General features: G+C 57.5%; 1 protein-coding gene across 1 annotated transcript in view; it reads right to left on the bottom strand.

The window, feature by feature from the left end:
* LOC142009046 (uncharacterized) overlaps positions 1–23209 on the bottom strand; it is a 165030-nt gene that overhangs the window by 28878 nt on the left and 112943 nt on the right. The window lies entirely within an intron of this gene.

Here is a 23209-nt window from a genome sequence, read left to right as displayed (position 1 = left end):
CGCCCCCCAGCCAAACACACACACACACACAACCCCCCCGGCCCTGCGCTCCCCACCGCCCCCTAGTGACAAACACCCCTCAGCCCTGCGCTCCCCACCGGCCCTAGTCACAAACACCCCCCAGCCCTGCGCTCCCCACCGGCCCTAGTCACAAACACCCCCCAGCCCTGTGCTCCCCACCGCCCCGTAATGACAAACACCCCCCGGCCCTGCGCTCCCCACCGCCCCCCAGCCAAACACACACACACACACACAACCCCCCCCGGCCCCGCGCTCCCCACCGCCCACCAGCCACAAACACCCCCCAGCCCTGCGCTCCCCACCGCCCCCTAGTCACAAACACCCCCCCCGGCCCTGCGCTCCCCACCGCCCCCCAGCCACAAACACCCCCCCGGCCCTGCGCTCCCCACCGCCCCCCAGCCACAAACACCCCCCCCGGCCCTGCGCTCCCCACCGCCCCCCAGCCACAAACACCCCCCCCGGCCCTGCGCTCCCCACTGCCCCCCAGCCACAAACACACACACACACACACACACACACAACCACCCCGGCCCTGCGCTCCCCACCGCCCCCCAGCCACAAACACCCCCCCGCCCTGCGCTCCCCACCGCCCCCCAGCCACAAACACCCCCCCCGGCCCTGCGCTCCCCACCGCCCCCCAGCCACAAACACCCCCCCCGGCCCTGCGCTCCCCACTGCCCCCCAGCCACAAACACACACACACACACACACACACAACCACCCCGGCCCTGCGCTCCCCACCGCCCCCTAGTCACAAACACCCCCCAGCCCTGCGCTCCCCACCGGCCCTAGTCACAAACACCCCCCCGCCCTGCGCTCCCCACCGCCCCCCAGCCACAAACACCCCCCCGCCCTGCGCTCCCCACCGCCCCCCAGCCAAACACACACAGACACACACACACACCCTGAGCCGAGCGCACCGCTGCTCCCCGCGCCCCCGGCCCTGCCGCGCCGCCGCCCTCCGGCCTCTCACCCGCTTCCTGGAAAATGGCGCCGGAGCACATCAAGCGCTCGGCGCTCCGCTCGCCCGCCTGCCTGGGAGGGGCGCGGCCGTTATTTGGGCGGGAAGGGCGCGCGCTGCAGTGCTGAGGGATGAACAAGTGACCCCCCCCCGCCCCTCCCCGGTCCCGCCAGAGACGGGGCTTTCCCGCCCGGCCCGGCGGTGTGCAATCCCGTGGGGGGGGGGAGCCGGCGCCCTGCGCCTCTGGCCGGTGGGTGGATGCCGGAGTGCGCCACAGCCCCGGTACAAGGGCCAGGCGCCAGCAGCCCGAACGGGAGCGCGTGTGACGTGCTAGGGCTCCGCAGAGCCGGCACGCGTGCCAAGAACAGCACGCGTGCCAAGAACAGCAGGTGAGGCGGGAGCTCAGCCCCGCCCTTCCTCCCCCCAGGCAGCCGGGTGCTGGCACAGAGCCAGGCCGCCTGGGGAGTAGGAAAAGCCCGTCTCACACGGCCAACCCCCTCCCCGAGCGGGAGAGCCCTGCCTCCTCGCGTGTTTATTCACGGAGCTGTTGTCAGAAGGGCCCCTAGTGGCTTTTAAAAGTATCACCGGCACTCAGGCTGGAGAGGATGGAAGGTCAGTTTTCAACACTGCCTCCAAGGTTGCTGAGCCCGGTGGTACTGCGGTGGGAACGAGTGGGTACTGTTACAGACACGCTGCGCCTCAGGGATGTTCTCTCTTCTGTAGGGTAACCCTGTCTGAATGTTCCCAGTAAAGTTCCCCAGAGGTGGCCCGGCAGTAAGGCCCTTTGTCAGTCCTTTACCTAGTAACCCTTTTGCAATAGGGTGCCGAGCCTCCTTGGTCAAAGCTGCCTGAGTCCCAGCCTGGCACAGGCTTGGTCAGTTCCTCCTGCTCCCATGGTTGCTCTGCAGAGCGGCTGTGAGGGGAAATGCTGACCCCACAGGAGTCTTCATGCTGAGAAACAGCTACAGTGCTGCTTCCTGGCCTGCCTGGGCTGGCAGGTAGCCCCCCATCCCCTGCTGTGCAAGGTCAGGGACAGAAGGATGGAGCCAGCTGGAACATGGTTTAAATGCAGCATCTCTGCCCCAAGGGGTTGGCAAGGAGAGGAGTCTGTTTTCTGGAGCTGCCTCCCTCAACTTGCCCATCTTTTTGTACAACTGCAGGCCCATGTTTCCTTCTAATCCTGTAAGGTGCTATTTATTCTCCTTTGCATTTTGCAATCGATCCATTGAATTTCAATTATTTATTGGTTCAATTATTTAATAAAATCATACTTGTAAAATATTGTTACAGATGTGAAATTCATAACATGACAAGCAACATTCGGAGACCTGAACCAAACGTTGCATGTGTGGCTGATTTCGGGCTATGAATAGTTAGAAATAGTTGAGTTAAAGAATATTTTGAACATGTGTCTGTACTCGCTCTTCAAGGTGGTGTATTCTGTGATGGATTTGAAACGTTGATGCATTTGATCCATGTTTAGTTTGTTGCATGCCCTACTATGTCACAAACCTCTCTAGTATAACCATAAGCATAGTAAATGTCAGTAATTGTGAAGTTTATGAGCAACTGATTCAGCTGTGAAATTGACCAGCACCTCTATTTCAGGAGAGATATCTGTGCTGATGTATTCAGAGCAGAACAAACTCATTTTTACTCCAGAATAAAAATCCTTCTTGCTCTCTCCAGTAGTAGGTTCTGTGACAATCTCAGTACCCTAACTAGCTAATTCTGCACCTGAGGCAAGAATATAAAATTGCACCCCTCATGTATTCATGGTAGTTAGTTTGTAGAACAATGGAAAGTACATAAATAATCACAGTAACAGCAACAGTAACAACACACTGCTTATGCTGGCAGGGGGAGGGGACTGTGTGGGGTGTACCCACCATACCTTGTCTCTCCTGCCTCAAGTGGGACTGTGCCGCTAGCAGATGCCTGCAGCGGGTGGTCGTGGGGCCACAAAAGAAACGGGGAAGGGCAGGGGGCAGGTGGGTGTGCTGACAGCACTGGGTGCAGAGCCAAGATAGCAACATTGGAGCCAGTGTGGTGCGTAGGGCCAAGGGGGTGTGTGTGTGTGGAGGTGCTGTGTGAAAGGATGTGTGTGTGTGTGTGTAAAGGTGGGGTGTGTATGTTGCTGCTGTGCCTCTGGGCAGCGTGCAAATGTACATGTAGATGCTCGTGGTATTGAGTGTCGGGAGAGGGTGTGGACGGTGGTGGTGCTGTACCAAGAAGCATGTGTTTGTCAGAGCTGGTTGCCCCTTATGTGTGCGTAGAGGCTGTGTGAAGGTGGGGCACTGCACAGGGACCAGGGATTGTCTCCAGGACCAAGGAGAGGTTGTCAGGGAGTCAAATCTGACAGGTGAAGCCCCAGACTCAGAACTAGCTCCCCCTAGGACCAAGTGAATCCCCACCTCCGTGGATGAGCTCCAGGAACACTGGTAGCTAATTCTGAAAGGCAGCAATGTGGGGCATGCTGGGCTACGTCTACACGTGAAGCCAACATCGAAATAGCTTATCTCGATGTAGCAACATCGAAATAGGCTATTTCGATGAGTAACGTCTACACGTCCTCCAGGGCTGGCAACGTCGATGTTCAACTTCGACGTTGCACGGCACCACATCGAAATAGGCGCTGCGAGGGAACATCTACACGCCAAAGTAGCACACATCGAAAAAAGGGTGCCAGGCACAGCTGCAGACAGGGTCACAGGGCGGACTCAACAGCAAGCCGCTCCCTTAAAGGGCCCCTCCCAGACACACTTGCACTAAACAACACAAGATACACAGAGCCGACAACTGGTTGCAGACCCTGTGCATGCAGCATGGATCCCCAGCTGCCGCAGCAGCAGCCAGAAGCCCTGGGCTAAGGGCTGCTGCCCACGGTGACCATAGAGCCCCGCAGGGGCTGGAGAGAGAGCATCTCTCAACCCCTCAGCTGATGGCCGCCATGGCGGACCCCGCTATTTCGAAGTTGCGGGACGCGCAACGACTACACGGTCCCTACTTCGACGTTGAACGTCAAAGTAGGGCGCTATTCCTATCCCCTCATGGGGTTAGCGACTTCGACGTCTCGCCGCCTAACGTCGAAGTTAACTTCGAAATAGCGCCCGGCGCGTATAGCCGTGACGGGCACTATTTCGAAGTTAGTGCCGCTACTTCGAAGTAGCGTGCACGTGTAGACACGGCTCTGGTGTGTCAGAATGCCATACCAGCAGCTGATTTAGAGGAATAGCCTTTTTTGGCATCACAATGTAAAAAGTGTTCTTTAGATATAGCGCTGCTCCCCAGCTTCTCCCCAGCCACTCGCTCAAAGAAGGAAATTTGGTTGGTTTGGCATAATTCGTTCTTGGCATATATCAGAGAGGAGCCATGTTAGTCTGTAGCTTCGAGAACAACAAGAAGTCCTGTGGCACCTTATAGACTAACAGAGATTTTGGAGCATAAGCTTTTGTGGGCAAAGACCCGCTTTGTCAGGTGCATGAGTTGGGGGGGGTGGTTTCAGAGGGGTATTTAGAGAGCGGAGTCCCAGTAAGAGGGAGGGCCGGAGCTGACGAGGTCTATTCAGCCAGGCGGAAATGGCCCGGTATCAACAGTACTTACCAAAAGAGGGCAAAACAAGTTAGACTCTGACAAAGGTTCACATCCCCCATCTGATCTGACTTGGATTTTCCTCTTTTGATAACTGCTTTTGGGACTGGGCCATTTCCACCTTGCTGAATAGACCTTGTCAGCTCCGGCCCTCCCTCTTCCTGGGACTCCACTCTTTAAATACCCCTCTGACACCGCCCCGCTGCTCATGCATCTGATGAAGCGGGTCTTTGCCCACGAAAGCTTATGCTGCAAGATATGTTAGTCTATAAGGGGCCACAGGCCTTCTTGTTGTTCTTGGCATATTTATTTCTTACCATGCTGTAGCCGGTGGAAGAAGGCAGCTTGGCTCTGCACTATGCCGGGATGTCCTTCTTCCCTGTGGACTAGTCCAAGGTTTAGGTCAGTGTTGGCCAGCTGCAATGAAAGGGGTGCAGTACTCTAGCCAGGAGGCTCTTAGCTCCTTCAAGGTACATGGCAGCTTCTGCCTGCTCTTTCCTGAATTCCCTCCCGGTGTGCTATCATCTTTCTGGGCCTGAACCCAGAGCCGGAGGAACCTCCTCAGTTCAGCACCGGAAGCTGTGGCGAGACGCCATGACCGGTGTCAGAGAGCCCGTGGCATGTTCCGCGGGGGATGCCCTTGCTGCGATACCCAAACTGACGACCAGGTGGCACTGTTACGTTACTGGCTTATGCATTGGTGCTGGTGTAAGGCAGCCACATTTACCTGGCTGTGAGTACGGGCGAATTATTGTTATGTGTTATGGTGATTAATTCTTACGCCTGGAGCCTCCTCAGGGCATGTCAGAAGCCAGGTGTGGGTGAGGCTGCAGCGTAGCCTGCTCACAGTGATTGAAGGGAGGGCTGAGACCCATAGCTCAGCATGCCCCTCCTCCCCGCTCTCAGGTTTGTGCATGGGTGAAAGCTCCCTTGCTCTTTACCTCCCTCCCTTTCCTGGGCACAGGCAGCCCAGGGAACCTGGCAGGAGCCCAGGGCCAGAGCACAGCCTTGCGAAGGTCTCCACCTCCATCTGTGTCGCTGGGCTGGCCCTTTCGCACTGGGATGTGTGCCAGGAAGAGGGGTGGGGAAGGGGACAGCCCCAGCAGGGCCCAGGCAGGGAGCGCTTCTGTGACTCCCCTGCCCACCACTGCATAGGCTGACTGCCCAAGGGCTCTGCCCAACTCTGGCCTGCCCCCAGGCTCAGCCGCTACGCCTGTTGCTCAGCCAGAGCTCTGAGCAGATAACTTAGTGCTTAACAAGCCTCCACTACCCAGGTGGGGTGGGGGGCAACCTGAGAGTCCCTGTAGTGTAGGTGGGGCAGTGAGGCACAGAGAGAACACAACAAGGGATGAGAGCAAACCCTCCCAGGCTCTATTCACATCTCGGGGGGAAGGCCTCCTAGAGAGTACAGGAGGGACTGGGAGCCAGGACTCCTGGGTTCTGCACATGCAGCTGACTCTGTGACTCTGGGAGATTCTTGTTGCCGGTCGGTGGCTCTACTGCCACATCTCCTGCAAAGCATGAGGCTGAGTTAGCCAATGATTGCCAGGTATCTGGTGTCCCTGGATGGAAGTTGTACCAGACACACACACTGTTACGTTGGCTGATGCCTGGGTATTACTGTTGGCAGAGCCGCCCTGCTGTACAGGCTGTGGGAACATTGGGCTAGCACAGGTCCCAGATCAGCTGCTCAGTTCATGGGGCAGTGAGTCCCCTGCTTCTGCAGAGCTGTGGGGGTCTGTCTGATCTCAGAGGCACCTGGGGCTTTCCCTTTTCAGTGTAGCTTTCCATCTCTTCTTCCTGAGATGCTCATCCCCCACCGAGCAGGAATCTCAGCCCCTGCTCTGCCCAGGCTTTGTGACTGGCAGGGATGTGCCCAGTCTGGGTGAGGCCTCAGCTGCAGCCACAATAACCTCTGGCTAAAATGCTTTGCTAGAGCACAGCCAGTTCTGTGGTCTGTGTTGAGGGCTAAAACCAGAAGAGTGGAGGTGGGCCCTGACCTTGTCACTTTCCCAGGCCTTGCTGAGTGATGAAGACGGGGGGATTGCAGTGGCACCCTCTCAGGGCTGGGCTCAGCTTGGCAGAGAAGATAATGGATGTACTGGTAGAGGCAGCTGAGGGAGGTCCCCCTGGAGCTCAAGTGACAGGCCCTGTGATTTATATACAGAGATACACATCTCACAGAGCTGGAAGGAGCCCTGGGAATTCATCCAGTCCAGTCCCCTTCCTCTGGGCAGGGCCAAGCACCATCCCTGCCACTTTTTTTTTTTTAAATCTATTTGCCTGAGACCCCCTAAATGGCCCTCTCAGGGGGTTGAGCTCAACACCCCTGGGTTTAGTGGGTCAATGCTCTAACCACTGACCTCTCCCACCCCCTTGACATTTTTTTCATCTGGGGAGATACACAGCACCAAGCAACATCCCTGACAGATTTCCTCCCCACACATTATTTGTCCCAAACTTCTCAAGGCCTGAACTCACAACTCAGGGAGTTTAACAGGCCACTGCTCAGACCACTGAGTTAACCCCTCCCCCCGCTTTTTTTTTTAAAAGTCATACCCAGAGACCAATAAGCCAGCTAAATCTATTTGCCCCAGATCCCTAAATGGCCTCCTCAAGGACTGAGCTCACAACTTTGGCTTTAGCAGGGCAATGCTCAAACCACTGAGCTATCCCTACTCCCGTTGAAGCTATATGGAGATACACACCTCAAAGAGATGTAAAGGACCTCAGAATGTCATTCAGCCTGAACCAGCACCTCCCCCCTTTTTTTAAAAAACTTGGCCCTGGTCCCTAAGTGACTCCCTCAAGGACTGAGCTCACACCCCTGGGTTTAGCAGGCCAATGCTCTAACCACTGAGCTAGCTAGCTAGCTCCCCCTGCCACAGGCCTGCCTTACTCCCCTTCACCAACCCCTTCCTCCCACTGTTGGTCCCCCAGCCAACTCACGTTCCTCCCTTAAGTGCCCCTAACCCCAACTCCTACCCCCATTTGCCCTTCCAGTCACACAGCCCAGGCTCTCCAAAGGCGGCTCTTCCGAGCCCTTCTCTGAGGATCTCCTGCCGGGGAGCCCTGGGCCCCCGCCAGCTCCAGCGCCTGTTTGGCTGCTCAGCAGAGCCGCATTGTCTGCATGAGCCTGCCTGCCCGCAGACAATGAGCTCCTTCCCTGGCACAATGGCGCTCAGCCTGCGGGGAGCCGGTGACATGCTGTCCTTCCCGCTGCGCCTGGCTCTATGAAGGGCTGGGGGAGGGCCAGCCCACAGCCCCCTCTGGCACAGCACAGGGCCCTGGGAGACTCAGCCAGGGACAAGCTGAGGTCCCTTCCCATCCCCCCCTTCTGTGGCTCCCCACCCCTACCTGCTGTGGGGCTCTGTGATGGAGTGGGGGGAGTGCATGTGTGAGACTCAGGCTGGATGTGTGGGACAAGCAGAGCAGCTCCCAGCGGCTGAGGATGACCCTGGGGCTATAACCTAGGCTGGCAGGTAACACCTCAGCCCTGAACAAAGAGGAGGGTGGAGCTGAGCTGGTTTTGAATCGGGGGCAGCAGTTAGAGGCTGGGTGAGAGGGAGCTGGAAGGCAGCCAGCCAAAAGCTACACCCCAGAGGGGCACCCCTCGGGCTCCTCACCCCAGGACGGGTTGGAAGGACTGTCTCTGATTGCTGCACTGACGCTTCTGTGAGAAACTGGGCATCTGGTGCCAAATAAACCTCCTGTTGTACCTGCTGAGTGAGAGTCACTCCTGCCAGCGGACGGGGTGCAGTGCAGGGGGACCCCTGAACCCCATCACAGGCTCCTATCAGCCAGAGCCCTGCCTGCCCCTCCTCACAGCACCCCCCTGCAGCGCGGGGGCCTTCTGTTCTGCATGAGCTGTCCAGGGTAGGAAGGGGTGAGGCCAGCCCAGGGGCTGCAAATTCCCTGGGACGCGGCGTGGATCCAGCGTGAAGTGGCTGAAACTGGCTGCCACAGCATGGACCCAGTGGCAGGGCTCAATTAATCCTTTGCCTGGGGCATGCCCCAAAGAGAGGCGGAGTGACGTCCTCAGTGGAGGGCAGCTCCGTCTGGGCTGTGCAATGGGGAGCTGCAGAGGCAGAAGCCTTTTCCTCCAGTGCCAATGGCACTCTCTGAGCACCCAGCAGGAGGCTAAGGCTAAGCTATGTCCTGTCCTGTCCTGTCCTGTCCTCTCCCCGTACCCCTGGTGCTGGTCCTGGTAGGCAGACCTTGCTCTAAACTTGGGAGTCCTGGCAGTGAGGGACACAGCTGCCCTGCGCAGCTCTCTCCCCACCAGACCAACCAGCAGGGCCAGTCTGTTCTCTAGAGCACAAATGGCCGCTGGATTTGCGCAACTGTTTTCAAAGCAGCTAGCTGGCTTGGCCTTGGGAAGGCTGGGTATCAGAGACAAGCAGGTCCCACCTCTCCCGCACCCTGGCAATCATGCCCTGAAATACAAGGGGTGACCACAGCACCTAAGACAAGATTTATGGGACATCACCCCCAGGGACCATGGGCCAGCTCCACCACCTGACAAAAAAACAGGGTTCAGTAATGCAAGTCACCCAACCACCCTCCTGAACACTTGCAAGCCATGTCTACACGTGCACGCTACTTCGAAGTAGCGGCACTAACTTCGAAATAGCGCCCGTCACGGCTACACGTGTTGGGCGCTATTTCGATGTTAACATCGACGTTAGGCGGCGAGACGTTGAAGCCGCTAACCCCATGAGGGGATGGGAATAGCGCCCTACTTCAAAGTTGAACATCGAAGTAGGGCACGTGTAGCCGATCTGCGTCCCGCAACATCGAAATAGCGGGGTCCACCATAGCGGCCATCAGCTGAGGGGTTGAGAGACGCTCTCTCTCCAGCCCCTGCAGGGCTCTATGGTCACCGTGTTCAGCAGCCCTGAGCCCAGGGCTTCTGGCTGCTGCTGCCCCATGCACAGGGTCTGCAACCAGCTGTCGGCTCTGTGGATCTTGTGTTGTTTAGTGCAAGTGTGTCTGGGAGGGGCCCTTTAAGGGAGCGGCTTGCTGTTGAGTCCGCCCCGTGACCCTGTCTGCAGCTGTGCCTGGCACCCTTATTTCGATGTGTGCTACTTTGGAGTGTAGACGTTCCCTTGCAGCGCCTATTTCGATGTGGTGCTGCGCAACGTCGATGTTGCACGTCGACGTTGCCAGCCCTGGAGAACGTGCAGACGTTATTCATTGAAATAGCCTATTTCGATGTCGCTACATCGAAATAAGCTACTTCGATGTAGGCTTCACGTGTAGACGTAGCTCTGGACTGCAGCTGTACTTTGGAATGGCTATGCTAATAACTGAATAGAAGAATACTAATGAGGTGCTGAAATGAATATTCAGTGCCTCATTAGGATGCTGTTGGACAGAGCACTTTGTGGCTTGGTTCCATAGGGATCCTTTTTGAAAGACCCTTGCAGACCTGGAAATCCCCTTATCAGTTGATAGGAACAAGGGGATTTTGAAGTGTGTAGGGTCCTTTGGGAAAGGACCCCCATGTAGCCAACCCACACGCAAGCAAAATGGGGCACTTCTGAAGTGGCGCAGGTGGCAGTATGCTAATGAGGTGCTGAATATTCATTTCAGCACCTCATTAGTATTCTTCGATTTGGCCATTAGCACGGCCATTTCAAAATTTTGGCCAAGTGCGGCCACAGCCCCCTAGTGTTCGAAAGCCCCTAAAACCAAATAGCAATAAGGGGCTTTGCAAAGGGTCCCATCTGCACTGCATGGGCGGCCTGCTGTAGCTGCCATTATGCTAATTAGGTGCCTCATATTCATGGTAGTGCCTCATTAGCATGTTCTGACCTTGCTTATTACCATACCCCTTTCAGAAAGAAGGGGCTAGCGTAGACGTAGCCTTTGTGAGACTCCTTCTTGGTAGGTGCTGTAGTTAGGCCCAAAGCTGAAACTGCTACGAGCTGAGCAGTAGAACCGGCGGCTCAAGCCATGGAGAGCTGGTTTTGCCTCCAGCCACAATACAGGGGACAAACGGCCAGTGGGGGGGCACACAGGACACTGGACCAATGAGAGGATATCTGGCCTTGCCTCAGGCTCAATGAGGGGTGCATCGGGGTGATGTGTCAGGACCTGCACAGACTGGACAGAGTTGTAAGTGGGGCATTTGAGGTTGGGTAAGAGAATGTTGGGGTGTGTGGATTCGATCCTTACAGTACTGGACTTGTGAGCCTGAGAGGCAAAGGACACTGTTCAATCCATCTGAGCTGGGACAGTTACTTGAGGGTTGGTTACGAACTCTGGGTGTGGGATTTTCCCAAGCTATTGCCATGTGATTTCTCTGCCTCTTTCATTAAAAGTTTCTTTTCTACACTCAGACTCTGTGCGTGCGAGTGGGGAAGCATCGCCTCTCCGAGGCACCCGGGGGTGCACATTTCCCAGGCTACTGGGTGTGGGCTGGAGCCAGTTCTGTGTGAGATGGGTGAAAAGGAGCCCCTAGATGCCCTGCTTGCTGCCGACACCTTCTGGCAGAAGAGTTACATGTGAACAAAGGACAGGAACGCTGCCTGTTGTGTCTGCCTGGCTGGCTGGGTTTGCTGGTCTAATGGGAACAGATAAGAGCAGTTACAGGGTTACGGGCCGTAGTATGGGGCATGGTGGGAGTGTAATACATGAGCATACGCTGGAAGGCTGCCTGGCTCCCTCTCTCAAACTGAAGTCAAGTTAGGCCCATTTAGGACTGGCAAGAGGGCTGGGCGCGCGGGGGCAGCAAAAGCAACAGTAAAAGCTAAAGAAACTCCTGGCCGTGGCCAGAACGCACCCTCTCCCATGACCCCTCCCCCATGGGATACAAAGGAGGTGGGATGAAGCCTCCTGTCTCAGGACCCGCCCAAGTGGAGGGTGACTATAAGGGATGTGGCTAAGGGCACACACTGCAGGTCTAGCGAGGCCTTATCAGAGGGAGTGTCAGGGATGGGGCCAGCGCGGTGTTCTGCAGTGTCTGAGCTGGGAAGCGAGACAGCGTGAAAGTGCTGGGGTGTCACGCTGGCAGAGGAGCCCTGGGGAGCAGATTTGGCCAGGTTTCAGAGCTAGGGGTACACTTGCTTGGAACTAACTTGCTTTGGGCTTCTGATCTCCTGATTTCCGCTTGTGTGACGAGAGGTGGGGGCGGGGTGAAGGGAAAGCCTTCTAACATTGCCTCGCTGGGAACCAGAGCCACCCCCCCACTTCCACCCCCACCCACCCCCCTCTACAGCCACTGGGCTCACACACCTCTAGCCTGGAGGCAGAGCTGGGCCCTGCCTGTTCACATTGTCCAAATGCCCACCAGCTAAACGGGGAGCCCAAGGGGTTTGCCTTTTGGATCAAGAATGCTTGAGAACAGGGGCAGCAGCTCAGGTTTGTTCAGCTTTTGCAAAGATCTTTGCAAAGCTGTCAGCAACCGGCTGGGGCAGCTGGTTCTCCGGCAAACACCTCCGGGGTGGGGAGGAGGGGGACAGATCCCAGGCCAGGCTGTGCTACACACGGGCACCTCTGTTTAAACAGTCTGCAGCAAGCTAGTTGACATTATACCACCACCAGGTTTTAGAGTTACTGGCCATTGAGCTGAATGGAGCCACTCAACACCGTCATTTGTGACTCCCTGCCGGAAGGCTGCATCAGGCAGCGGTGCGCAGGGGCACGGCTGGGGGGGGGATGCTGCTTCCCAGAACATCGGCACTCCAATTGAAGCATTATTTGGACTCTGTGGGTGCTTGGGACACCCTCACCCCATTGACACACGTTGGGAAGGCATTTGGGATTGATGACGATTTGCGTATAGGCACAGCCATCTCCCTGGGGCCTGCAGGGGGGGCTCCTTCGGAAACGTTTGGAGACTGGAGGGCAAAGCTGTGGCTGAGTCTAATTTTAGGGGAGGGCAAATGAGGGAAAATGTAATGGAGCATTCAGAGCTTGGCAGGGGTGTGTAGCTAAACTCTTCCCACATGGTGCCCCTGATTCTTGGGGTATTGAGTGTGGACGTATGGATTCCCTTCCCTCCGCCCCACAGTTGGCTTGGAATCAGTTACTGTGACAGCAGTTGCTGAGCCCCGTAAACTCGGATCGGTGCTCTCAGGCACACTCTGAGCGGCAGGCTGGGCGGTAAAGCAGCCCACGCGTCACCTCCGGCTTGCCCGCTTTTAAGCCCCTTAACCTCGGCTTCTTTGGGAGAGAGAGAGCCGTGTTAGTCTGTATTCTAGCAAAACAAAACAGCAGTCCGCTAGCGCTTTAAAGACTAGCAAAGTAATTTATTCAGTGATGAGCTTTCATGGGACAGAGCCACTCCTTCAGATCATAGCCAGACCAGAACAGACACAATATATAAAGCACAGAGGTCCAAAAATCGTAATCAAGGTTGGCAAGTCAGAAGAGCAGAGGGGTGGCGGGGCCGGGGGGGAGTTAAGAGTTAGATAAAACAAGTAAGCACTTAAAAGGTAAAAGAATCCTTATAATGGGGCAGGAAGTTGCTGTCCCTCTTCAAACCACATGTTAATGTGTCGAATTTGAATATGAATGTTAGTTCTGAGCAGTCCCTCTGTAGACGGTCGTTAAAGTCCCTTTTCAGTAGCAAACAAGTTCTCAGGTCTTTAACAGAATGGCCCGCTCCAGTAAAGTGTGGGCTGACAGGTTGGGGTATTTGGAGATTTTAATGTCTGCTCTATGGTCGTTCATTCTTTGTCGAAGAGTGTTTGTGGTCTGTCTTATATACGTGGTGTGTGAGCATTGTAGAGGGGGTCAGAGGTTCAACACATTCCACATACGCTGCCTTAGGCGCATACTCAGTATCTCATGGCAGGACAAGGTCCCCAATAGCGCAGTGCTTGAGAGGGCAGGCGCCGTCTCCATGTTCACCCTTCTCAAACAGAGGCGTATGCGCTGGCTGGGCCATGTCTCACGCATGACGGATGGCCGAATACCGAAGGACCTCCTCTTCGGCGAACTGGCGTCTGGAAAGAGGCCGAAAGGGCAACCGAAATTGTGCTACAAGGACACGTGCAAGCGTGACCTCAGCGCTCTCTCTATCAGTGTGAGCACCTGGCATTCGCTCGCCTCAGACAGGCACGCCTGGAAACAGGGAGTGAAGGAAGCTCTTGCGATGTATGAAACTACCTTGGTGAAGGAAGCGGAAGACAGGAGAGCCCTCAGGAAAATCCCTGCCCGTGACACCAGAGCGACATCTGCCTACTGCTGCTCACAGTGCGGAAAGGACTGCCACTCCCGCATTGGATTGCACAGCCACAGAAGACGCTGCTCGAATCAGTCCAACTGGGGTGCAAACCCATGATCCCTTGGGATCGAAGGATGCCTACTGAGCATTGTTGGCACATGATGGCTGTGTCTACACGTGCCCCAAACTTCGAAATGGCCATGCAAATGGCCATTTCGAAGTTTACTAATGAAGCGCTGAAATGCGTATTCAGCGCCTCATTAGCATGCGGGCGGCAGCGGCGCTTCGAAATTGACGAGCCTTGCCACCACGCGGCGCGTCCAGACCGGGCTCCTTTTCGAAAGGACGCCACCTTCTTCGAAGTCCCCTTATTCCGATGAGCTCATGGGAATATGGGGACTTCAAAGTAGGCGGGGCCCTTTCGAAAAGGAGCCCCGTCTGGACGCGCTGCGCGGCGGCAAGGCTCGTCAATTTTGAAGCGCCGCTGCCGCCCGCATGCTAATGAAGCGCTGAATATGCATTTCAGCGCTTCATTAGTAAACTTCGAAATGGCCATTTGCATGGCCATTTCGAAGTTTGGGGCATGTGTAGACACAGCCGATGGCATATACGATTATAGCTGAGGAACAGGAGAATGTGCCCATGATCCTGTACTTAATGTGGTTCGGTCCAGGGATGAAATCTCCAGCATAGATATGTGGGCAAAACTGGCAACAGGGCTTGTTACAAGGAAAAGTTCCAGGATTAGTATTTTGGCAGTACAGCCTATGATTGGTGGTGAGAAGCCTGATAAGGTTGGGAGGTTCTCTATAGGAGAGAACAGGCCTGTCACCTAGGGCCTTCTGGAGTGTGGCATCATGATTAAGGATAGGTTGTAGGTCTTTAATAATTCGTTGCAGTGGTTTGAGTTGGGGGCTGTAGGTGATGACCAGTTGTGTTCTGTTCTTGGCTTTTTTGGGCCTATCTTGGGGTAGTTGGTTTCTGGGTATTCATCTAGCCCTGCTGATTTGTTTTTTGTTTGGTTTTTTTTAAGTTCATCTGGTGGGTAATTCAGGTTTATGAATGTTTGGTAGAGATCTTACAAAACAAAGCAGCCAAAATGCAGCACTTTAAAGACTACCAAAATGATTTATTCGGTGTTGAGCTTTCGTGGGACAGACCCACTTCTTCGGATCAATGGTAGAGATCTTGTAGTTTTCGGTCTCTGTCACTAGGATCAGAGTAGATGCGATAGTATCTCAGGGCATGACTATAAACGATGGATTGTGTTGTGTGTGCAGGATGGAAGCTAGAAGCATGTAGGTAAGTCTAGCGATCAGTGGGTTTCCGGTAGAGTGTGGTACCAATCAGGCCATCCTTGATTTGTAGTGTAGTGTCCAGGAAAGGTATCTCTTGTGTGGAGTGGTCAAGGCATAAGTTGATGGTGGGGTGCAGATTGGTAGAGTCTCTGTGGAATTCTCCTAGAGTCTCTATACCAGGGGTCCGAATCATAAAGACGTCATCCATGTTTCGTAAGTACAGGAGGAGTCATAGAGAACGAGAGCGTCTTTGGGAGTGGCAGTGACACTGCTGTGCTCCCAGGAGTGGCTCCCTTTCCCAGCAGAAAATGCAACACAATCAACACAGGTATGACTTGAATCCACACCTCTGCAATCCTCCATTCGGCTACTGGGTCTGGCTGTAGATTACGGGCTTTTTGCTTCTCAGCGTGATGAAGGTTACTGAGCTGCCGCCCCTCAATGTTCTGCCAGTGCGGGGGTCAGGAGGGAATTTCTCACTTCCAGACTTTGGCAGCCAAGTGCCTGAGTAGGATCAAGTGGGACCTTTCTTAGAAGCAGCTGGTGTTTGCCACTGGCCCAGAAAGGCTCCCACCAACCATCCCATGCTTGGAAAGCAAATCCCTGCAAGGGAAAGGACCAGAGTGTGTTGGCAGGTGTAATAGGATGGGGTTTCTGGGCACAGCTAGTGAACTCAATCCAGGGCAACTTTGCTTAAAATCCAGGCTGCTTACAGCCTCAGGCTGGGATTTCCTTCTCACTAAGGCAAATCCAACCAGCCACCACAGCACCTCTGCCAGCCCCACTGGGCAGCTAGAGCCACATCAGCAAACCCCCAGACTTCCCAGCTGCTCTACCAGCCCAGACCAACAACCCCCAAATTAAGGTGAGAGGCTCTTAAGCCTATTTCACCAAACTCCACACAGATTGTTTCAGGTCCCAAAGGGCCCAGCCCCAGCCCCAGCCCCTGCCCCTGGTCAATATATACTTGGATCTTACCCAAAACAACACGCTCAGCAATTCTTTAGATCTAATATCTAAAGATTTATTAACAAAAAAGAAAGAACAGGGTTAGAGAGAAGAATTGTTGAAGCAAAACTTTACTTGCATCAGTCATAACTTCCGACGCAGCCAGCGATGTTATTTGCTGATTCTTGAAAGTCTCTGAAAGTTCATTTTGGCTACGTCTACACGTGCACGCTACATCGAAATAGTCTATTTCGATGAATAACGTCTACACGTCCTCCAGGGCTGGCAACGTTGACTTTCAACTTCGACGTTGGGCAGCACGACATCGAAATAGGCGCTGCGAGGGAACGTCTACACACCAAAGTAGCACACATCGAAATAAGGGTGCCAGGAACAGTTGTAGACAGGGTCACGGGGCGGACTCAACAGCCAGCCGCTCCCTTAAAGGGCCCCTCCCAGACACAGTTGCACTAAACAACACAAGATACACAGAGCTGACAACTGGTTGCAGACCCTGTGCCTGCAGCATAGATCCCCAGCTGCCGCAGAAGCAGCCAGAAGCCCTGGGCTAACGGCTGCTGCCCACAGTGACCATAGAGCCCCACAGGGGCTGGAGAGAGAGCATCTCTCAACCCCCCAGCTGATGGCCGCAATGGAGGACCCAGCAATTTCGACGTTGCGGGACGCGGATCGTCTACAAAGTCCCTACTTCGACGTTGAACGTCGAAGTAGGACGCTATTCCTATCTCCTCATGAGGTTAGCAACTTCGACGTCTCGCCGCCTAACGTGGAAGTTACCTTCGAAATAGCGCCTGACGCGTGTAGACGCGACGGATGCTATTTCGAAGTTGGTGCCGCTACTTCGAAGTAGCGTGCATGTGTAGACGCAGCTAGTGACCATAGAGCCCCGCAGGGGCTGGAGAGAAAGCATCTCTCAATCCCCCAGCTAATGACCACCATGGAGACCCAACAATTTCGATGATGTGGGATGCGGATCATCTACACAGTCCCTACTTTGACATTCAAGGTCAAAGTAAGGCGCTATTCCTATCTCCTCATAAGGTTAGCAATTTTGAGATCTCCCCTTTTAACATCTAAGTTAACTTCAAAGTAGTGCCTGATACATACAGACGCAAAAGGCACTATTTCGAAGTTGGTGCCACTACTTCAAAGTAGTATGCACGTGCAGACACAGCTAAGGAGAGTTTGTTGAGCCAAGTTTACAGCTATGTAGCCAAAGCAGAGGCAAGGCTATGGCACTCAGCAAACTAGCTCAACCAGTACTCATCCCCTTTTCCCTCCAAAGGCTTTAAACCAGGGAGCCCTGTGTAATCAACATCTTTAACAGCTACGGTGGCTGCCCTGTCCCCCACAACAACCCAGAGCATTGGTGACATCTCACAACTCCCGCTTTAAGTGTCAGCTTAAATTGTGATTTTACAACTACATGTTTACAATAGACCAAATCTCATGGCTAACTTGCTACCCATTAGGCTTTGCCTGAAAAGGTATGACACATGCACATCTTTTGCATACTCAAGCAGATGACCTCTGACAGACTCAGTCCTCCCAGCCTTCAGCAGCACTGCGTTCCCCTGCTCCCCATTCCCCACACAACCAAAGGCAGGGGAACTGCTGCTGCCCCCCACTTGAGCAGCCCACCTCCTCATCCAGCAGCTGCTGCATCCTCCCCCCCCCCCGGAAAGGTAAGGGGCTTCTGAAAGCGGCGGTTGGGCCCCCTCCACAGGCCTCCTCCTGTGGAGTGGCCTGGGAGGGGTGAGTTTGGGCAGAGCCCTTCTTTTCCACCGGGGCTCCAGAGGGGTGGCTGCATAGCCAGGGGTGGGGTGTTAGGGTGTGCCCCTGCCCCACCCCTGCAGCCACCCCCCCTTACTGCCCCCCCACCCACACCCAGCCGCCGCTGGGGGCCCCTCCTCCACCTAGGCCCCCTTCTAACCAGCTGCCCCTTCCTTCTCCCCCTGGTTTCTTGAAGGCTCTGCAGCAGCTGCTGTGGGCCCCCCCCCCCTCAGGCGCAGGTGGGCACCCCCACCCCCCCATTTCCACCAGGTTGGCTGTGCCCACGCCCCCTCCCACCCCCCTTTATTTTTCACTTCACCCAAGCGCCTGAGCCCCCCCCCCCCGCACACACACGCACGCACGCACGCACGCACGCACAAACTTCAATTCCTCACATCCCAGTGCAGAAAAGGAGCCATCTTACCATCTTGTGCTGGGAGCAGCAGCCATCTTAGGTCTCACCTTCCCCTGACCTCACTGCCCTCGCTCTGCCCTTCCCCCAGCTGACTGGGTCCTCAGCCCGGCTGGTGGGGGAGGGGCAGCCACGCCTCCACCCTTCCTTCCCCTCCACTCTCCTCCCCTCCCCCGCTCTCTCTTAAAGGCCCCACGCCCAACAAACTTCCCCCATCTTATAAACCCACCACCATGACCCCCACACCCGCCGGAGGGTCATCCGGTGACCCCCTCCTCCCCTTGTCTTCCACTGTCACCCCACCCACCCCCGAAACGGCGGCCCACTCATCCAGGGCCACCCAAGACTCTGCCGCCATGTCGGCTGAGGGCGCGGGCGCAGGCTCCGGGGCTCCCACCACCTCCGCCGCGGCGTCCTCCAGCAACCTGGCCCTGAACCCACCCCCCCACAAGGGCAGGAAGGGCCAGGGGAAAAGAAAGGGCAAGAGCCCCGCCCGGAAGGCTAAACCCCCCGTGGCGGGGACTCTCCCCCCGGCTGCAAAAGCATTCGCCGCAGCCTCCCCTTCTCCCCCTCCCCCTGCTCCCTCCACCACCCCTGGGGGCCCCGACATCTCGGCCCCCAGGTTGTATGCCCAGGTGGCGGCCGCCGCCCCGCACCCTGCTCCTTCCGCCTCCGCCAGGACTACCATCCCCGACGGTCGCGGCCCCTTCCCCGCGCTCACCAGGAGGCACGGGGTCCGCTGCCTCCTGGTGGCTGCCTCGCCCCACGTGGAGACCTACGTGCGGGCGTTGGCACGGGTGGTGGGGTCCGCGGCCGTGGTGGCGGCCTCCCGGATGTTCGGGAAGATCATCTTCTTCCTGGCTTCGGAGGCTGCCGCCCAGGAGGCGGTGGAGAGGGGCCTGGCGGTTGGGGGCGTGCACGTGCCCCTGGAGCCGCTGGAAGACCTGGTCGTGCGGGTGGTGTTCTCGTCCGTCCCGCCCTTCCTTCCCAACGCCGCCCTTCTGCCTTTCCTCACTGCCCTGGGCCGGCCTTTGACGGTCCTGAGTCCCCTCCCCCTAGGCTGCAAAGACCCCGCCCTCCGGCACGCACTCTCCTTCCGCCAGCAGGCCCGAGTCCAACTGCCGCCGGCGGCAGCACAGGGCGGGGTGGCCCAGGAGGGGACTATACTGGTGCCCCATCAAGGGGCCCAGTACCGGGTCTTCTACACCCTGGGGGAGGCCCGGTGCTTCGGGTGCCGGGCGGCGGGGCATGTCCGGAGGGATTGCCCCCTGGCCCGGCACGAAGAAGAGGAGCCCGGGACCTCCTCCGACCCGGGGGGCGTCAGCCACGAGACCGGCGGCGCCCCGACCGCGACAGGCCCTGGGACCGCCCCTCCTCTTTTAGGCCCGGACGGATCCATCGCCGCTCGGGCGTCGGAGGGCGCCCGGCAGCATGGTGCCGGGAGAGAAGAAGCGGGCGCCGGCGCCCGAGCGGGCACAAAAGCCGGGCCCGTGGAGGAGAGGGAGGCAGGACCGGCGGCAGGACCAAAAGAGGGCCCACCCCAGGGTGGGTCGCCCCTCTCCCTCGCCGCCCCACCCCCCTCCTCCCTCCCTTCCTCCTTGTCGGCCCTATCCCCTGGCCCTTCCTCCTCTACTGCCCAGCCCGCCTCCTCTTAGGACTGGGTATTGGTGGGGGGGAAAAGGAAAAAAGGGGGTGCGCGCGTCCGGCACCCCACCCCGCCGGAGGACGGGGTGGAGGTGCCACGCAAGGCACCCAAGAGATCCGCCAGCCCCGCTCCACCCGCCGAACCCCTGGCTACCAACCGTCTGCCGGGGGTGACGGAGGTTGCCGCCGTGGCGGCCGAGGAGATTAACACCCCCTTGGCCCCGGAGCCAGAGCCAAAAGAGGCTGAGATGGCCCGCCCCGTGCCCGCGCCCTCCTCCGACACCCCTCCGGCCGCTAACCAGGCGGCTGTAATGCAGCACCCGGAGGAGGTGGCTCCCGGCCTCGCCCTCCTCTCTCAGGAGGTCGAGGCCCTGGGCCTCACCCCGGTGGCCCTGGACATGGAAGGCCTGCTATTAGAGGCCTGTGGGCCGCCTTTGGACTCTCCCCCACCCCTCCCACTTTCCCCCACCCCTCCCACCAGCGATCCCTCACTTGCCACCTCCTTCTGCCCTGAGCTGTCCCAAGGGGCAACCCCTCCCCCAACTAGGGACGCCCCCCCGGCGGAGGTCGGCCAGCCCCCGGACGCCCTAGGGGAATTAGGGCTCCCCTTGCCCCCCCCTTCATCCCTGCAACTGAAAACCCCGATACCCTCTCCCCCGACCTGCCGGCGCCTCCCGCTGACTGTGCCGGCACCTCAACCTCTACCCTGCCATTGCCTGAGGAAGCCCCCCTCCTGGAGACCTCCTTGGCCCGTATTTCTGCCCTTGCTCCCACCTTGGCCTCACTGCTTGCCACCCCCGCCATACCCCTTCCCGGCCAATGCCCCGCTCCAGAACCCGCAATCCCCCCCACTCTAAACCCTCCCCTTCCTCCTCCCCCCCCACTCCTTCCTTTCCCTCCCCCCCATGACCCCTCTCTTCCCCCACTGATCTCTACCTCCCCTGCCCCCATACCTCCCCCTCCCTTTTACCCTGCCCACTCATACCTGCCCCCGAGGACGTAACCCCTCAGGAGGCCCCTCTTGCACTGCCCTCTCCCAGCACTTCCGGGGCTGCTCTCCCTCCGCCGCCCTCATCCCTCCCAAACTTAGGCCCCAGTCCCTCCCCCAACCTCTTCTCTGGCCAGGGGGCCCAAGAGAACGCGAGGCCGACGGGTTCTCAAGACCCCGAGACCTCGGCACCCCACGCGCTGGCGGGTGAGATGCGCCAGTTCTTGGAGGACGTTCGCGGCTCCAAGAACAAGGTTACTCTTGCCCTCCAGCGCTGGGGAGATTTTCATTCTGTCCTGGAGTCCGCGAGGGCCCTTCTGAGGGAGGGTAAGGGGACCGGGAAGAGGGACGCCGCGGTCTACCAACGGGCCCGTGGCTTCCGTGACGCCCTCGTCACCTTTGGCGTGGCTCACGGCTTGCTGCGTGGCCCCACGGGAACCGCCAGCGCTCCCTCTGGCGAGGATCCTCCCCAGCCCTCCAAATGGCGCCGTTCATCTTTGCCACACTAAACGTCAGGGGCTGCGGGTCGGGTCTCCGCAGGTGCCGAGTGCTCTCCTTCCTCCGAGAGGGCGGGTACTCGGTCACCTTTCTACAGGAGACCCACACTACTCCGGCCGCCGAAGCCAAGTGGCGGCTGGAGTGGGGAGACGGGGTCCACTTTAGTCATCTCTCGGCCCGGCGGGCCGGGGTAGCGACCCTGTTCTCCCCAGACCTGCAGCCCGAGGTGCTGGGGAGCGTCGAGGTCGTGCCGGGCCGCCTGCTGTATCTCCGGGTGCGGGTGGAGGGGCTGCCTCTTCACCTTGTCAACATCTATGCCCCGACACTCGGCCCGGAGAGAACCCCTTTCTTCCGGCAGGCGGCGGCCTTCCTCGACACCATCGATCCTCGCGAGTGCCTGGTCCTCGGCGGGGATTTCAACTGCACCCTCGAGGAGCGGGACCGCACGGGGACCGAGAAGTGCCAGGCCGCTGCGGACGTCCTCAGGGAGCTCATTAACCGTCGCTCCCTGGTGGACGTCTGGCGCAGCCACCACCCGGACGAGGATGCCGGTTTCACCTACAGGTCTAGTGAGGCCTAATCAGAGGGGGTGTCAGGGAATGGGGCCAGTGCGGTGTTCTGCAGTGTCTGAGCTGGGAAGCGAGACAGCGTGAAAGCTCTGGGGTGTCAGGCTGGCAGAGAAACACTGGGGAGCAGATTTGGCCAGGTTGCAGAGCTAGGGGTGCACTTGCTCGGAACTAACTTGCTTCGGGCTTCTGATCTCCTGATTTCCGCTTGTGTGATGAGAGCGGGGGGTGGGGGGGTGAAGGAAAAGCCTTCTAACACTGCCTCGCTGGAAACAGAGCCACCTCTCCACTTCCACCCCCACCCACCCCCCTCTACAGCCACTGGGCTCACACACCTCTAGCCTGGAGGCAGAGCTGGGCCCTGCCTGTTCACATTGTCCAAATGCCCACCAGCTAAACGGGGAGCCCAGGGGTTTTGCCCTTTGGATGAAGAATGCTTGAGAACAGGGGCAGCAGCTCAGGTTTGTTCAGCTTTTGCAAAGATCGTTTCAAAGCTGTCAGCAACCGGCTGGGGCAGCTGGTTTTCCGGCAAACACCTCCGTGACGGCAAGGAGGGGGACAGATCCCAGGCCAGGCTGTGCTACAGACGGGCACCTCTGTTTAAACAGTCTGCAGCAAGCTCGTTAACATTAGACCACCACCAGGTTTTAGAGTTACTGGCCATTGAGCTGAATGGAGCCACTCAACACCGTCATTTGTGACTCCCTGCCGGAAGGCTGCATTAGGTAGTGTTGCGCAGGGGCACGGCTGGGGGGTGATGCTGCTTCCCAGAACATCGGCACCCCAATTGAAGCATTATTTGGACTCTGCGGGTGCTTGGGACACCTCCACCCCATTGGCCCAAGTTGAGAAGGCATTTGGGATTGACGAAGATTTGCGTATAGGCACAGCCATCTCCCGGGGGCCTGCAGGGGGGCTCCTTCGGAAACGTTTGGAGACTGGAGGGCAAAGCTGTGGCTGAGTCTAATTTTAGGGGAGGGCAAATGAGGGAAAATGTAATGGCGCATTCAGAGCTTGGCAGGGGTGTGTAGCTAAACTCTTCCCACATGGTGCCCCTGATTCTTGGGGTATTGAGTGTGGACGTATGGATTCCCTTCCCTCCACCCCACAGTTTGCTTGGAATCAGTTACTGTGACAGCAGCTGCTGAGCCCGTAAACTCGGATCAGTGCTCATGGGCACACTCTGAGCAGCAGGCTGGGCGGTAAAGCAGCCCATGCGTCACCTCCGGCTTGCCCGCTTACAAGCCCCTTAACCTCGGCTTCTTTAGGACAGAGAGAGCCGTGTTAGTCTGTATTCCAGCAAAACAAAACAG

The sequence above is a fragment of the Carettochelys insculpta genome, chromosome 2, assembly GCF_033958435.1.
Source record: "Carettochelys insculpta isolate YL-2023 chromosome 2, ASM3395843v1, whole genome shotgun sequence".
Classification (NCBI taxonomy): Eukaryota; Metazoa; Chordata; order Testudines; family Carettochelyidae; genus Carettochelys; species Carettochelys insculpta.
The sequence above is the reverse complement of the archived record's forward strand: the minus strand, read 5'-3'. Positions and strand labels throughout refer to the sequence as shown.